The following is a 16,878-nucleotide window of genomic DNA, read 5'->3' as shown; positions in this document are numbered from 1 at the left end:
ATGACATATATGTTTTAAGAACATCTTCTTCCAGACTGCGGTTTGCTGTTACATTTTCTTAATTATTTCTTAATTATTTGTGGTAGATTAAAGAAGACCATAAATTCTTTTTCACTCTCTCCATTGAGAGCTGGTGTTTATTATTACTCTCTCCTTCTGAATCTAGGCTTGCCCTGTGACCTCTTAACCAATAAAACATGTTGAAAGTGATGCCGTAACAGTTCTAGGCCTACCCTTTGAGAGACTGGGCAATATCTACTTCTTTTTTATTGGAAGACTTGCTTTTGAGACACCAGCCCATGAGAAACCTGAGCCAAATGGAGAGGCCATGTGTAGGTACTCTTGAGTTAGCGGCACTGGCTGAACTCTCAATCAATAACCAGCATTAACTAGTCAGTCACTCGAAAGAGACATCTTGGCTGTTCGAGCCCAAATGACTCAACCCCAAACAGCGTAACATGGAGCTGCAGAAAAGCCTAGCTGAGCTCAGTCAACCCACAGAATCAGAAGAGGGAATAAAATGGTTGTTTATGTCAATAAGTTTTTTTGTTTGTTTTTCATGTCAATAAGTTTTAATGAACAGAATAAAATACTTAATGTGTCATTGTGTTTCTTTTTGTTTTTAGGGTTAGTGCTTCTGGTGTCTTGTTTAAGAAATATTTGCTTCCTTTTAGGACATGAGTATTTACCTATGTTATATTCTAGAAGCTTCTGATCTTTTCATTTTAATCTGTATTACCTAAATGATTTTTTATGTATGGCATAAAGTAGTGAGGGCATATTCCTCTTGAATTCAGTAATAATGATAACTTTTGGAATTTAGAATTAAGTGTGCAGTACAGAACACCAACAGAATAGTAATTTAACATCATAAGTAAGGTAACCTCCATAACTAGTTTACCTGTTTTACCTATCTGCACTCCTATCACTCCTCAATAGGTCTCAAGACAATGAAGATTTAGTTATTTAATCACTCATAAAACATGTACTGTGACCCAGGATTTCCATTTCTTTGTGCTGGATTCTGAACTAGGTGCTAAAAATCATCCAATGAGATACAGGCCTCTTTTCGTATAATTACATCTTGTGGGGGAAATTGGCAATAACACATCATCTATTTATTTTTATTTTTTAATAGCAAATAATTTAAAGATTTTATTTATTTATTTGACAGAGAGAGAGATCACAAGTTGGCGGAGAGTCAGGCAGAGAGAGAGAGAGAGAAGCAGGCTCCCGCTGAGCAAAGAGCCCGATGCGGGGCTCGATCCCAGGACCTGAGATCATGACCTGAGCCGAAGGCAGCGGCTTAATCCACTGAGCCACCCAGGCGCCCCGATAGCAAATAATTTAAATTGTGCTGAGTGTATGAAAGAAAAGCAGAGATGATATAGGAGTGGAGCCCAGGAACTGCTAAGTTAGTCCTGGGATTGGAGGTGTATCAGAGAGATTCCTTGTGGATGTGATATTTAAGCAGAGATTCGTGGGATGAATATTAATTATCTAAAGAAAGAACTGGAGGAAGGGAAATTCTAGGCAGAAGAGGCCACAGCATGTACAGAGAACTCTAGGCAGGAAAGAGCCCACTGTTATAAGAACTAAGAGGAGTTTCATTGCTAGGGAGAGAAGATAAGGGGGACACAAGTTGAGACTGGAGAGGTAGGAAGGGCCTAGACCTATAAACCTTCTTAAAGGAATCCAGACTTAGGGAGATACCACCTCACAGCAGTCAGAATGGCTAAAATTAACCAGTCAGGAAACAGCAGGTGTTGGCGAGGATGCAGAGAAAGGGGAACCTTCCTTCACTGTTGGTTGGGAATGCAAGCTGGTGCAGCCACTCTGGAAGACAGCATGGAGTTTCCTCAAAAAGTTGAAAATAGGGTTATGACCCAGCAATTGCACTACTGGGTATTTACCCTAAGATACAAATGTAGTGACCCAAAGAGGCACGTGCACCACCATGTTTGAAGCAGCAACGTCCACAATAGCCAAACTATGGAAAGAACCTAGATGTCCCATCAACAGATGAATGGATAAAGAGGATGTGGTACAATGGAATTCGATGCAGCTATCAAAAAAGTACTCTTGCTATTTGCAACAACGTGGGTGGAACTAGAGGGTATTATGCTAAGTGAAATAAGTCAATCAGAGAAAGACAATTTTCACATGATCTTTCTGATATAAGGAATTTGAGAAACAAGATAGAGGATCATAGGGAAAGGGAGGGAAAAACGAAACAAGATGAAACCAGAGAGGGAGACAAACCATAACAGACTCTTAATCTCAGGAAACAAACTGAGGGTAGCTGGAGGGGAGGGGGGTGAGAGTGATGGTGTAGCTGGGTAATGGACATTGGGGAGGGTATGTGCTACAGTGAGTGCTGTGAATTGTTTAAGACTGATAAATCACAGACCTGAACCCCTGAAACAAATAGTACATTCTATGCTAATAAAAATTTTTTAAAAAAAGAGGAATTCAGATTTTATTCTGAGAGCAGTGGATGCCTTTAATGGGTTGTAAGCAGGGGAGAGGCATGGCCAGGTACATGTGTTTTTGAAGATCACTAAGGCTGCCTTATAATATGAGATAGAACATGAACAATGTCTGACAAAGACTTAAAAATGCCATGGTAATTCCAAGCATGGAGAAATCCCATTGTCTGAGTTATCAGGAAGGACTTCATGGCGGAAGGTCTTCATGGAGGAAGGTCTTCATGGAGGTGGTCACAGAAGAATCACTCGACATGGGAAGACAGGGAGTGTGTGTGTGTGTGTGTGTGTATCTAGGTGTAGGGAGTAGACTGCACTCACTCAGCCACAAAGCTAGATATGTATGGGCCATGTTTGGGGAATGGTGAACTGTCCAGTCAGGCTGGAGGATAATGGGAAATAAAGCTGGAAGGTTAGGTTGTGGACATAAAGGCCCAGAAAGTATACATGAACACATATGCATACAGCCCATTCTCATCATGAGCTGATCTGTGTTGGCAAAGTCTCTAACTTGCTAACATTTTCTTGTGATCCCAAAGTCAATTCCTGTAGCACTTTCGTAGTCTTTGTGGACATGTGCAGAGTGGTGAAAATTTTGAGTCACCGTGTGTGTGTTCGCAGCTGAGGTTGAGCAAGGTCACCCTCTGCCTTCTTGTGTCAGCTCTCATGCTCTAAATAATTTTCCTTTTTGTAGCCTATTAAGCAGTGCTTTTTTTACATTTTTGTGCTTTTTTGCAGGTGATTTCACTATTTAAAATAGCCCCATAGCATGGAAGTGCTACCTACCTAGTGTTCTAAGCGCCAGGAGGCTGCGATATTCCTTATGTAGAAAATATATGTGTTAAATAACCCTCGTTCAAGGGCACCTGGATGGCTCAGTGGGTTAAGCTGCTGCCTTCGGCTCAGGTCATGATCTCAGGGTCCTGGAATCGAGTCCCACATCGGGCTCTCCGCTCAGCGGGGAGCCTGCTTCCCTCTCTCTCTCTCTGCCTACTTGTGATCTTTCTCTGTCAAATAAATAAAATCTTTAAAAAAAAAACCAAAACTCTCGTTCAGGTGTGAATTATAGTGCTGTTGGCCATCAGTTCAATGTTAACGAATCAACAATGTACACAATGGGGATTCAGGAGTGCACTTGTTGTGATGAGCACTGGGTCATGGGTCACACTATACTGAACACCTGAAACAAATATTACACTGTATGTTAACAAACTGGACTTTAAGTAAGAACTTTAAAAATAAATTTTAAAAAATATAATGTATATATATAGTTTTTAATCAAAAACACGAAACAAAGTTGTATATTGGCCAGTTCGTGAAAATGGGCCCAGTGGCTTATGAGAACCTAACGCTATACTTCCCTCTGGGAGCAATGGTTCTGTATTAGCAATTTCAGCATTTGTGGCTGCTTTATAGGACTACTGGGAATAATGAGAATTGACTGTATCCACGTACCTATTCCCCCCACCCCACCCCGAAAGCTGGTTATCAAATAGTATCAATACACCACTGACTGCGGCAGAGCCTGCAGGAGCTCACCACACTGTGGAAGTGTTAGTGAACCACACTCTCACAGCTGGGCAGTGTTTGCTTAAAGCAGGATCGGAACAACACATCTCCATGTTAGCAGTGACCTCTAAACTCTCAGTTACAGGGGGCTCAGTCTTTGGAGCCACTAAGACCCAAGTTCGAACCCCACCTCCCCAATCAACTTGTGTGCGTCCTCCGGCAAGAACCACTGTTATCCTTGATGGGAGAATAATGGCCATTGGACAGTTTTATTGTGAGACCTAATGAGACCGTGAGTGCAAATGGCTTGACTCAGCGCCTGGCACACGCATAGATGGTGAATAATTGTTAATCCAGCAAATGCGGGGGGTTGGGGGAAGGAGGCCTTCCATTCTCTGCCTGCTACTCAGTCCTTTGATTACAGAGGTTCAGGATGCAGCAGTGCTGTGCCCAGTCATTCTCAATCAGCTTTTCACACTCACTCTGTCTGAAAGGCCCAGGCTGGGTCTTGCACTGGAGACGCCCCAACTGTAGATTCTAGAAGATCTGCTGCCCACAAGGGGTCCTCTCTTTCCAGGACCACACAAAGGGTCAATTTTTCAGTCTAACTCTTGTTGCTCCCCTATTATGGAAAAATAGGCAGTTTCCTAGCCAGTATCTATGTGTCTGTGGCTCCTGGTTTTTGGGGTGGGGTGGGGTGGGGGGCTAACTGTTGCATCTATTTGGTTAGGCCACTTTTCATCCTGTTTCTTGATACACTAATCTGGGAATTCAGAAGCCCTGGCTGCCCGAGGTCAGACCTCGCTTCCTCTGACTCAGCTTTACCCTCAAGATACAGCTTCGTTTCTGAGTCATCAGGCTGAGCTTTCGAGGACAGCAGTCTGGCACTCCCGCTTCATCTTCCCAGGAAAGGTGCTATGTCTCCACACCTCAGTGCCAGTCCTATGCCTAACTTGGCTCACAATGCCCAGAAACCAAGAAACAGATTTTTAATGAGTCTGGAGGATGCAGAGGAAAAAGGCTCCAGGACCAGGAGTCAGAAGGCTGGGTTCAGTTCCAACTTTACCAATTAGCTCGTGCAACTTTGAGCTAGTTGTGGAAGCCGCCTGAACTGGAGGGTTCTCTTCCATTAAACATAAGTAGTAATCCATGCTGGGTCCATCCCATAGGGACAACAGGAGGCCTAAATGAAAGTGTGAAGTGCCCCCAAACTCAAAAGGCACATCCCCTGTTCCATGGGCTATATCAGGTTCACAAACTCATTTCATTTGGCTTGAACAACACTGACCTAAACTTCAAGTGTTTAGCATTTTTAAAATGAGTTATCACCAAAATGGGAGACTTCACTTACATATCTGAGGGACAGCTTCTCTTTTTTTTTTTTTTTTTTTTTAAGATTTTATTTATTTATTTGACAGAGAGAGATCACAAGTAGGCAGAGAGGCAGGCAGAGAGAGAGAGGAGGAAGCAGGCTCCCCGCTGAGCAGAGAGCCTGATGCGGGACTCGATCCCAGGACCCTGAGATCATGACCTGAGCTGAAGGCAGCGGCTTAACCCACTGAGCCACCCAGGCGCCCGGGACAGCTTCTCTTTAAAATGAGATGAACTGACCATATGAACTCCTCACCCTTGTGAAAATAAAGAGAAACCTCACTAAAGTGGATTCAGGATGCTAGAAGGGGAAGGCTGTGGCGGGAGCCTGCTAGGAGGAACGCTACCACTCAGTGTCAATTATAGGAAAACTGTCAATGACTGACCCCTAACAGAAGAATCTCAGCAGGAAAAAAGCATCAGTTACAGTCCCCCAAAGGGAAAGATGTACACTGCATCTCCTACAAGGGACAGACTGCCTCTGCAACTCAGCCACTGAAACCCCATTATCATGCTGAACTCTTCCTTCTCTCTACCAGACCATTCTCACAACAACCCATCCGAACTTCCTTCTTCTCTGTAAAATAATGTTTCTCTCCTTTGTTGGATTTGCCTATGGTTTTGCTCTGGCTTGCTTGCCCTGGGTTGAAATTCTCTGCTACTCCCAAATACACCCACTTTGGCTGATAGGTCATGGGCACTTTTATCTCTAAGGGTAATACCCTGACTGGCAACAACCCACTAGAGCTGAGTAGCAAAAGCCTCTTCACTTGGGAGGAGCCTGGAGCTGCCTTCAAGCTCACCACTACTCCCTGCTACCTGCCAGTATGGAGGCCAAGTCTCTGTTGCCACTTCTTGTTGCTCTAGGGCTATTAATTTGCTCCTAGTGGAGCCCTAGTAGAAGCATATCTTTTTAATAATCATATTTCTATTAAAATGGGGAAATGAAAGTCCCAGAACTGTCCCTTGCCCCAAATTATCTCCCCCTTCGGGGTCTCCATGTCAAAAAACCCAAGCCCTTTGGTTAAGTTTTCCCTTGTGCCAACTGGCCCTTTGAAAGCAGTTCAAAGTGAGTGAGAGCTGGGGCCTGGTGTCCCACAGGCTTTACATTCAACCCTGCCCATACCCGTTTGTTATCATCTGTAAAATGGAATAGGATCAGCTCTTTCCCCCTAGGTTGACCGTGTACGACACCCAGCAGTTCGTGCGCCGGTCATTCACGATTGATGACTGAAATGTAAATGGTTTGAACTGATAAAAAGCACTGTGGGTGATGGGCGTGTGACGTGAAAGACCGTACTCCCGAGTGGGGCTAAAGCAATGGCTGTGGAGGAAGAAAGCAAAGGGGAAAAGTAATGACTTAAGGATGGTATGAGTTCAGTTACATCCATCCCCACCCTCGCTCTCCCACCTCTGCAATGAGAAAATCCCGCTAGAGATGTGCAAGACCTCACTGTACCCAGGATGCTGTTACCAAGACACGGTTCTGATGGTGGCTCGGGCAAGCATTACCTTGTGTGAGCTTGTCTCCCCATCTATAAGATGGGGCTAGAAATGGCCCAACAGTTAGTTACTGTGCGTGTGAGGACGAAGTGAGAAATGTACGGGAGAGCACTCTGGAAATCTGCAGAGCGCTATACAGATCCGGCGTTTCCCAGTCTCTTTACAAAAACTTTTTCTCCCCAACTCTGTCCAAGGCCTTTTGAGCTTATCAAGGCTAAGACCCTCCCCCTCGGTTTCGCAATGCTGCCCCTTCCTACACACCAAAGCCCGCGCCGCGTCAGGAGTCTTTTTTTTTTTTTTTTCCCCCTAGCGAAGGCGGGGACTCGGATGGTGTTGGCAGCAAGCGACGCGAGCCGCGCCTGGCCAGTCCCGCATCGGCCGCGGTGGGTGTGCCCCGCAGGGTGTGCGCCCCGGGCCCAGGCCCAGGCCGCCGGCGAGAGGGCGCCCGAGGCTGTGCGCGCCCCGGGCGACCGGAGTGCGCCAGCCCGGGGGTGCGCGCCCCGGACAGGGACCGTGCACCCGGAGGCTGCGTGCGCCCCGAAGCCGGGGTGTGTGCCGGCCCCAGGCACAGCCAGCCGCCTCCCTCCCGACTTCTGCGGCGCGCCAAGGTAAGGCGCTCTGCGACCCCAGTCCTCACGGCGCATGGAGTGGGGCGTGCCAGCACCCTGCCCCAGGCGACCCGAGTCTGGGTCCCGGCGCTCCGCCACTCTTCTCCGCTCCCGCCGCCCGCCTCGCCCCCTCCCCGCGCCGCGTCCCCGTCTGGCCTTAAGACAGAGGCTGCGGCAGCCTGGGCCGACCAGGCGCCCCTGCCTGGGGTCGGCGACAGCGCGAGGAGGGGGTTGCGGGGGTTGCGGGGGCTGCGCGGGCTACCCAGGGGCGGGCGCCGCTCCCCTTCCGCCCGGACCCGCTCCCCGAGCCCGGGTGCTGGGGAGGGAGGAGACTGGTGGGGAGGGGGAGGCCGCGTTGTCCTTGCGGCTCCCGTGGTGCAGCCCCCGCCCAGCGCTTCCCAGCGGGGCGCTGCGGTCCGGGATGCAGATGGCGGGACTGGGCGCCCTGCACCGGCTCCCAGGACCAGCTGGAAGCGAGCTCTTGGTCTCCGATCTTTAGTAAAAGCTGCCCCCCTACCCCGTGTCTACCCTGATATCCCTCGGCTTCTGGCTGAACTTTCCAGAACTCGCGTTGGGCCACGACCTTGGGTGGAGGCACGGCTGCCCTGGGGAGCCGCGTGCGCTGGCAGCCTAGGGCACTTTTCTTGAGCCTGCGTGCCACTTGGTGAGATTCCCACTTTCTCATCTCTCCCTTAAGGTCAAACCTTTGACCCCAAGTACTTTGTCCCTGCAGAGTGGCCAGTGACATAGCCTGGGAGTTGGAAAGTTGAGTCTCGTGGCCCCTACACGAGGTCTAATAAGCGCTTGTCCTGAGGCTCTGCCAGGGCTGTGAGAACTGGCGGTTTCAGTTCTCTAGAGACCTACAGTGCAGGTGGGAGGGCCAGGAAGAGGCGTTTTCCAGGAGAAAGAGGAGGAGATTGCCCCCTTCCTGAGGATGACCGCCTGAAGCCTGGGCAGTGCTATGGAACAAGTAGCATCAGGGGATGGTCAGAGGCAGCCAGTGACCAGCTTGAGGACTGGGGAGAAAGCATCTTGAATTAAACACAAAACCTGCCTGGGTAAAACCTAATGTGGGTTCTTTAGAAACTTTCAAGACATGGCACAGAAGAACACAGAGCTACACTTAGAATGGCAGCAGAGTGCACTCTCATGTCCCTTTTCAAATCCAGTCCTCCTGCCCATGTCTCAAACTCCCAACTCGCTGGACCATAGTGTTCTGGGAAATGTGAAAGGAGATGAGGGATGGCTCAGGGTCCAAGGATGGCTCAGCTCAGGGGTGGCTCAGGGAACAAACACTTGCTCTCTGCAGGCACCAGACAAGATAGCGGGGTAGAAAAATGAAAACACGCACTGTCTGGCCTCATGGAATGTGTGTGCAGTCCAGTGGCCAAGACGCACATGCATCAAATCACTCAAATAGAGAAAGAATTACAGGTAGTGCTGACTTCTTTCCAAAGGGAGGGATAAGCTACTATGAAAGTCTGTGTTAGGCATCGTAGTCGCTCTGTTGAAAGGCTGGTAGGAGCTAACCAGTTGAAGAGGGTGGAACGAGCCTTCTGGTCAGAAAGAACAGGACAAGAAAGGACTCTGAAGCAAGCAGCAGAGACCATTAGAAGGACTGAAAGACTGTATCACGTGATGACCAAGGGCCCAAATGGCATCCCATTGCCTGGGCCAATCAGTAGATCTGTAGTTTCCTTTCTCAGCCATGATAACGGGCAGTTGGAGTCTCCCCTCCCTGGGTGGGGTGGCTCATCTTAAGTCTTTAAAGCTAGAATGAACTCCACACCCTATAGTGTAAAAATTCTTTAGGATGGCTTACGTGGCATTTGGTTATCTGGGCCCCACTGACTTTCCAGCCCTGTTTCTGGTTCTCCCACTCCCCCATCTCCCAGCCACCGCAGTCCCCTCTCCATGAGCACCCTCTGTGTTTTACTCAGGGCTGCACTTCAGGCAGTTCCTGGAACACAGGCTGTCTTTGCACACGCTTTCCTTTGTCTAAGATACTCTTCTTCCTTAGGCACCCAGTAAATGTACAACCAGCTTTCAACATCAACATGTCAGTTAAAGTTTCCACCACCATCACCACCACCACCATCAGTGCCATGTTGGAAGGCCTTTCCTGACCAGAGTCCAGTGTTGCCTCTTCTCTGTTTCCAAAGCTCCCTGGACGTGTATCTGTCCAGGGAGCCTCAACTGCACTGAGCATCGCAGAAACATATTTCTTTGTCCTCTTGTCCTATGTGTGTCTCAAGTACCCAGCACAGAGAAGGAGACATTGAAGGTGCTTGATAAATGCTTATTGGATGAAAATGGTCTAGGCGGGTGTTTCTTAACTTTATTTTTAGGGAGGGGGAAGCATTACATCTATCTTGGAGATTGATAAAACTGTGGATACCGGGGCACCTGGGTGGCTCAGTCATCAAGCGTCTGCCTTTAGCTCAGGTCCTGATCCCAGGGTATTCAGATCTAGCCCTGCGTCTGGCTCCCTGCTCAGGGGGAAGGAAGACTGCTTCTCCCTTTCCCACTCCCCCGGTTTGTGTTCCCTCTCTCACTGTGTCTCTCTCTGTCAAATAATAAATAAAATCTTAAAAAAAAAAAAAAAAAGCCCTGTGGATACCATACATTCTTCCAAGTGCATATAATCTAAAATATCTTGTATATAATACCACATGATTTACAGCCCTCTCGTCACCCACTGGCCCCATTTCCAGAACTTTGGACTTTAAGTTTACAGGAAGCAGAGGCCCAGGGAGGTGCGGTAACTGTGTAAGCACCTCCAGCTGGTTAACAGCATGCCGCACCGCCCCCCAAAACTCCCCCCAACACCTCCCAACCCCCAGCTCCTGACTCTGGGGCTCCTTCCAGCTCTCACTGCCTCTCCAAGCCAAGTAGCCTCCTTTCGTCCCCGGCACCTTGTGAAGGCCACTGCTCATGGCTGGAAGATGGTTATTTTGGTTTTGCTTCAGTTCAGTAGCAGCCTAAGGTGTGACAGGGAGAAAAATCTTATTATGGGCAAAGTTGACAATTAGGAAGACAAATGGGCCGTCTCCCTGGCCTGTTTGCTGCCCCTCGCTGGCGATGTTATTACATCTGTTTTAGCTGCAGGAGGGTCACGTGCACTTCACAGTTAACTTCTGGGCCCTGCATTGAGTCGTGGGGGCCAGGCTTGGTAACACTTGGATCCGGGGGGCTCTTGGTCTTGTTATAGTCTTCTTCCCTATAGGGCAAGCTCTGGGAATGGATGGAGTGAATGGGCTTCTTGGTTCCCGCCTTTGGAACTCTGGCCTGCGTGCCTCTTGCTTTCTGCACCCAAACACCTACTCCAGGTTTTTGGGGCCAACCAGTAGGTTCTTATCCATGGATCAGGCTCTTCATTCAGTAATTCACTCACTCATTCCACACCACGCAGAGTCTCTGCTCTGTACCAGGCACTGTGCGGATGCCAGCTTGTAAGGACGGATCCCAGCATGGGAGGCAGGGATACAGGATGCCGCTCTGCGGGGGGCAAGGCAGAAGGAACTCATTCTAACTCAACCCAAACAAGCCTTCGGAGCCCGGAGAGGGAGGACAGTTAGGACTGACTTCTTCATGCTGACAATGTGCTCACTTTTTAAAACTCAGATCTTACGGAAGATCTCTGTCATCTCTGAGGAGGAACGAATGTTCTTAACTGTAAAATGGGTTTGATAGCCATCTTGTCCTGCCTATCTGTGGCAGCTGTGCAGATACAGTGATCGCATCTCAGACGGCAGATCTGCTCACTTCCGCGTGGGAAACGGGACCGGTACATTATAATAATAGGGTGCATGGGTGTCGAGCCCCGGCTGAGGTAGTCCTGTCAGTAATCCTCAAGATAGTGGCAGTCATAACCCCACATGTACACATGAGGAAGATGGGACGCAGAGCGGTTAAGTGACTTGCCCAAGGCGTCCATGAGAAACTGAGATCGGCAGAACTGTCTCGGCCAACCAACTGTCTTGGCCAACCAACCAACTCACCCGGCCAACCACTTTGTGCTGCTCTTTAGTAGTTGGTGGGAGGAGGCGTGGGCTTGGGGGCTAGGGCACACCCCGCTAGGAGCCTAGATGTGCTACCCACCTGCTGTGTGATTTACAGCTAGATCCCTAACCTCTCTGTGCCTCAGCACGCTAATCTCCCAGACCCAGAGTTTAGACTAAGACACGCCTTCTGTGAGCAGTTTCCAGTCTACACGGGTAATATTTCAGAGTAGGAGTAAAGGAAAGACGAGGGGCCCTCCTGCTAACAATAGGCCTGTCGCAGTTTCCTGGATAAAATAAATGCTGCCCCAGGATTTCAAGGAGATGGTTAATGTGATATGCAGGCAGTTATAGATTGGTGGTGTCTGAGAAGCTGGCTGAACGTTCCTTCTCCAAGGAAAAGAAGCATATTTTCAAAAGGAATGTCTCCCTGTCTCGTCTGGGCCCTGGGGCCTGGGCCCTGCCCCACACGCAGCTTTCTGGGGACACAGGTACTGTGTCCCATCTCCCCTCCCTCCATTATTTTTCCCCCCAAAGTAAGTAAAACTTATTGGCTGGACTTATTTATACTTTTAAGATGGCTGTGGCTTCCCCCACTCTGTGTGGAAGCATCCTTTGTGGTCTCCTTTGGTATGTAAGAATAGTCTGTGGTTCTGACGTCACGTGATGAGGGGGCACACAAACATGGCAGTGGGGAGAGTTGGCTCCATACGAAGATAAAAGGCAGCCTTTGGTGCCGTTTTCCCTCCATGACGTGGTTTTTGCCCAGAAGCCGGAGATGCCGGCTCTCTGGGAAATCGACTTTGATTTTCCTAGCGGGGTACCAGGCGGCAGCGCTGAGCGTTTCCAGGTGCTGCGCTCCTGGCCGTTCTCACCGTCCCACTCCCTTCTGCCTAGCCTGGCGCGGCCCTCCCGTCCACGGGCTTCAAAGACCAGGGAAATCAACTTGGGTGGTGGCTGAGTACAGCCTAGTGTGGTCGGGGTCTGCATCTATTAGGCACGATACCGAGCGTATGGGGAAGGAGGGACATTTTAACAGGCGTGTTGAAGTTTTGTAAGAGACTGTTTTCAGGTATGATTCGCATGATTTTAAATAAATAAATAATAAAGGCCATCCCCTCTCTGCTCCTCAAGGGAAGGGGGAGGAGGGGAAGACAGGGGCCGTGGCTTCACCATGTGCCAGCCCCGTGAGCCTGAGCAAATGCCCGGGGTTTACAGAACTTCATTCAGCTCTCTCATCTGTGAAATGCTACTGTTAGTGCCGACTTAAGGCTCTTCTGATACAGGAAACAGAGACTCCCTAAAGCTGATTCGAATGAAGACGGGGAGGAGTGGTAAAATGCAGCCATGACAGTTATCAACAGGCCTGAAAGGGTGGAGGCAGGCCTCAAGGCAGGGTGGAGGAGGTTCTGGGTTTGAGACCATCCCACCAGCGCAGCAGGTGCTATGGGCTCAAACTCTGCACCTGCCTGAGCCACCCCACTCAGCCTACTATCCCAGGAACCCCTCCTTTGTCACTCAGTACTGGTGCTGGAGAGGATCCTGGTCATGTGAGCTCAGTTCTCTGGATGCAGAAGCTTGCTCTCTAGGCTATGTTGTGGCTGGTCTCTGGCCATCTTGGCCATGGGTTGCTGCCAGGGCAGGCGTCCTCCCCAGACCGGTCAGATGGGAGAGGAGCGCAGAGGAGGGTCAAGTGTACAGAACGAGACCTTTTGTGGCAGGAAGGGCTGTGTGGGTGGAGATACCTCGAGGAGGACATGAGCTGGACCTCCAGGATATGCCCAGTACAACACTGACTGAATTGTAAGGACCTAACAGCGATTCTTAACTTGGGGTTAACGGCCCCAAGCAACCCCCCCTGTAGAATTCAGTGTGTGAACATGGTTAGGAGAATAAAATAACATCTTTGTTTAGCATTTTCATTGACTATGAATGTAGGCAACAAACCATAGTGTATTTGCAGTATCTGGGAGGTTGTCACCAGTAGAAATCACGAATCTTTTCATATCACATTTTAGCCACTGCAGATAACTTGAACTATGATTTATTCCCATTGCAGCTTTGAAATTACAGCCGTTATTATACTGGTGCTAACGCTTGTTATTTAATGCATTAATAAAGAAGGTATATTACTATATTACTATTCATTTTTTAAAAATTTTTGATAATTATATTTCAATGTAATTGGCTTTCTTTGTAGTCAAGCTACACATTTTATGTATTTGAAAATGTTCCAAGAAAGGATCCATTGGCTTCATTGGTCCACTCACGGGGTCTGTGGCATAAAAAGGGTTAAGACCCTCTGACAGGAAGTCAGGAAGCTATAGTTTCCACTTTCCCACCCTCCCCTCACCCTAATCTTTCATATACTCATCTGTCTCTGTCTAATTAGTGCAAGACATTCTTGAGCAGTAGTAAATTTCATTTAATAGTTTGGCAAATTTGCAAGAGCGCATAATTTGTAGTTTGGGTAGAAGGTTTTGACGTATATCCAGAGATTAATTTACAAATTATAGGCGCACACGGGCAACTGGTTAGGTGATTCCTATCAGCCCACAAACCCACCAGCCCATTGGTCGATTGCTTGGTCCATCCGTGCAGACCAGTCTGCTGAAACAGCACGCAATGGACAATTGTGTTCTTGAGAGGTTCAGGAGCTTGTGTAGTAGCTAAGACTAACTGATGAGCCACTCGAGCAAATGCAAGCTTGAATCCTAGGAAGGAGGAGGAGCACTAGGAGAAGAGGCTTTGAAGTGGGCCCTGAAATGGAGGGAATGCCCAGGAAGCAGACAGGAGGAAGGAGGGAGTCAGTGAGGATGTGGGGGGGACTGGCCAGAGGTCGATTTTGAGGAGGAAACCTGGAGAGAGGGGAGCCCGCTGGAGCACGTTAGACTAGTGGTTGGTGATTTGCTATGGTTTACTGAATGTTTAACAGGTGCCAGATCCATGCCAAGCCCTTCAATACAGCACTGACTCAGTCTTTGCCAACTGCCCAATGTGGCGCGACTATTATTATTCCCGTTGTATTGGGTGAGTAAAATTAGGCTCAAAGACGTTAAATACTTGCTGTAGGGCACAGGGGGATTAAATGGTTGAGCCAGGAGCTCAGCCCCGATTTGGCTAATTCCAGAACCCGGTGCTCTTAAAAATCATCACACACGACCACAGAGGAGTCTGTTTGGGAAAAAAACCTTGGCTGCCATTTTGTTTCAGTAAGAAAGTGCTTACTACCCATCTCTATCTTCCCCATCCTTCCCGCCAGTCCTTTTCCTGTTCTCACACATCCTCCCTTCCCCCTCTCCATCCACCCCTATTCCTCTCCCAGGCACACACGCTGCACTAGTGAGGGGGGGATAAAAACAGAGAGTGAAAGCTGTAAGGCAAGTGGAACCGGGTTCTCACACCAGCTCTGCCACCTGGCTAAGACCATGCTGAGTCTGTTTCTATCTGTGAAGTGGAGGTAATGATGCCTCCTTCTTAAATTTGCATGCATTCTTTCTAGTGCTTCAGTGCTGTTTTGGATAGTTCTTTCCAGTTGGGTGTCTCCAGCCTCTGTTTACACTGGGTGATGGCGCCTATGTCCTAGGCTTTTCTAGAAGGGCTTCCCTGAACCCCTCAAACCTGGCCTATGGGCAGCAGGCATCACTCCTTGTAGGGTCACCTCTGGCCTCTGGGGAGAATTCATGAGCATTACTTGTGAGGCTGTCCCCTCTGGCTTTAAGCTCTCTGTCCCAGGGCTCAGTGCAGTATCTGGCCTGGAGTCCGGTTCAGGAGACCCTTGTTCAAAGCAAATGAACGGTGCCCTTTGATTCCCTTTGCAGGACCCTGCTTGGCCCCTGTTCTAGGTCCCATCACCTAGAGCTTATCTCTACGAAACCTCACTGGTTGCCCAGACCACCCCTCTTGTCTTACAGACACGGACCAGTGAGAGCAGGTGTTAAGCTCTGGTGGCCCAGGGAGTGAGCTGGGGTGGGAATCTAGGCCTCTTGCACTCGCTTACCTCCCAGCTCTGACACTAACACGGAATGTGTTTCTCTGCCCCACTGTTAAGCAGGCTGATATTTTGGGGTGAGGGGACATGTGTGGAGGCCGTCCATGGAGCAGCTGGTATTACATTCTCGTGCAGTTGCTTACTTGCCCCACTCCTGTAGCCTGCCTCAGGGCTGGCCTTCTCTGACTAGTCTTCTCTCACGTTCTACCCCCCCAAGTCCTCGGCTTTCCCAGCTGCTGAATGGAGCCCTGTGTCAGCCAGGGCTGTGGGTGGCCGCCTTCGGGGGATGCCTGCTGGTGCCAAAAGACTCCTTTCCTGAGAAACCTGCCCACGGGCAGGACTGAGGCCCGAAATTCCTGGCATTGGAGTCATTCCTTTGGATGACTTTGTCTTCTCTAAAGAGCTGTCGTTAAAACGCTAACACGTTGCCCAAAGGGGAGCCTGGTAGCTTACCACGGTGGCCCAGTGTGGAAGAGGGCAATGCCCAGGGCTTTGGGGAAGTCACACCACCTGCTTGTCCCTCCATTTCTCATCTGTGAAATGGGGATAATGAGAGATTGCATTATAGGATTCCCCCAAGGAGGAAAGGACATAGTACACATACAGCGCTGGGCTCATAATAAATATTCAATGAAATTAGCTTTTTTCTTTCTTTCTAAGGCAGTAGATTATTTAGTCAGTTCTCTCGCTGAAGTCCTGGTTCTTATTAGTTTTTGTGTGTTTCTTTCTTTCTTTTTTTTTTTTTAAGTATTTTGTTTATTTAAGTACTGCGGTCTCCTTTGAAGATTTTTTTTTTCTCCTTTCTAATTATAAAATGGTTTTGAACTTTATTTTCTTGTCTGTAAACTAGGGCAAAAGATCCTGTCTTACTAGTTCATGGAGAACTTACTGAGGTGAAGTACCTGGGGAAGCCGGGCCCGCCAGGGGGTCAGTGAGAGCCTGGAATTCTGAGTTATCCCGGAGGTGGGGACTGCAAGCACCTGGGGGTTGGGACAAGGTTCGGGGTGGGTCACTGGGGAGGAGACGGAAGACAAAGAGGGAGGAGGAGGGGGAAGCAGGGGGAACCTTGCTCCTCCATCCCAGCTCTTTGAACGTGGAGTCTGGGTCAGAGGGGACCTGGGAATATTGTGCCTGCTCTGGAGGAGGATGGATCCTGCCATCTTTCCCCAGATCTCTGGCCTTCCAGGTCTGTTCTCAGAGGTTCTGAATCCCCTGGAGGGATGTCATCCTTGGCTTCCACCCTGGCTTCCCACCCTGGCTTGACTTTGTTGGAGTGGTGGTGAAGAGACCGGTTTTCCCTACCCCACCAATCTCCCAGTGGGTGTCAGTGGATGCTCCTTTGAGAGGGCAGTTGGGCTTTTGAGAACATCAACCCAGGCCAGATTCTCTGCAGTTTCCTCTGAGACAAA

At 49.0% G+C, this 16,878-nt stretch overlaps 1 protein-coding gene across 2 annotated transcripts in view; it reads left to right on the top strand.

Annotated features, from left to right (window-relative positions):
- Positions 1–7,192: 7,192 nt before the first annotated feature.
- Positions 7,193–16,878, top strand: part of KANK4 (KN motif and ankyrin repeat domains 4) — a 67,868-nt gene continuing 58,182 nt past the window's right edge. For both annotated transcript variants that reach the window (XM_059136476.1, XM_059136479.1), the window contains exon 1: positions 7,193–7,477. The gene's annotated coding sequence lies outside the window, so the exon portion shown is untranslated. The remainder of the gene's footprint in view (positions 7,478–16,878) is intronic.

The sequence above is a fragment of the Mustela lutreola genome, chromosome 10, assembly GCF_030435805.1.
Source record: "Mustela lutreola isolate mMusLut2 chromosome 10, mMusLut2.pri, whole genome shotgun sequence".
NCBI classification, from domain to species: Eukaryota; Metazoa; Chordata; class Mammalia; order Carnivora; family Mustelidae; genus Mustela; species Mustela lutreola.
This window is presented reverse-complemented; position numbering and strand designations above follow the sequence as displayed.